The sequence below is a fragment of the Pristis pectinata genome, chromosome 29, assembly GCF_009764475.1.
Source record: "Pristis pectinata isolate sPriPec2 chromosome 29, sPriPec2.1.pri, whole genome shotgun sequence".
NCBI classification, from domain to species: Eukaryota; Metazoa; Chordata; class Chondrichthyes; order Rhinopristiformes; family Pristidae; genus Pristis; species Pristis pectinata.
The window spans coordinates 12,002,197-12,003,024 of record NC_067433.1 but is presented as its reverse complement, the minus strand read 5'-3'; positions in this window follow the sequence as shown (position 1 = coordinate 12,003,024).

Genomic DNA, 828 nt, shown 5'->3' with positions numbered 1-828 from the left:
CCAATATGTCTATTTGCTCTCCTTCGGTATCTTTCACATAATACTATTTTGTGGCCTTCACATCTGAATTAAAACAGTAACCATTTAAACACAGAACATCGCAGCACAGTACAGGCCCTTCAGCCCATGATGTTGTGCCGACCTTTAACCTATGCTAAGATCAATCTAGCCATTCCCTCCCACATACCCTTTCATTTTTCTGTCATACATGTGCCTATCTAAGAGTCTCTTAAATGTCCCTAACGTATCTGCCTCTGCCAGCACCCCTGGAAGCACATTCCACACACCCACCACTCTGTGTGGGGGGAAAAAAACTTGCCTCTGACATTCCTCCCTGTACTTTCCTCCAATCACCTTAAAATTATGCCCCCTTGTGTTAGCCATTTCGACCCTGGGAAAAAGTCTCTGACTGTCCACTTGATCTATGCCTCTTATTGGCTTGTACAGCTCTATCAGATTACCTCTCATCCTCCTTCACTCTAAAGAGAAAAGCCCTAGCTTGCTCAACTTATCTTCATAAGTAATACTCTCCAATCCAGCTAGCATCCTGGTAAATCTCCTCTGCACCCTTTCTAAAGCTTCCACATCCTTCCTATAGTGCGGTGACCAGAACTGGACACAATATTCTAAGTGTGGCCTAACCAGGGTTTTATAGAGCTGTAGCATTGTGGCTCTTGAACTCAGTCCCCCCACTAATGAAGGCCAACATGCCATATGGTTTCTTAACAATCCTATCAACTTGTGCGGCAACTTTGAGGGATCTATGGACTTGGACCCCAAGATCCCTCTGTTCCTCCACACTGCTAAGAATGGAGCATGGTAGGTTTA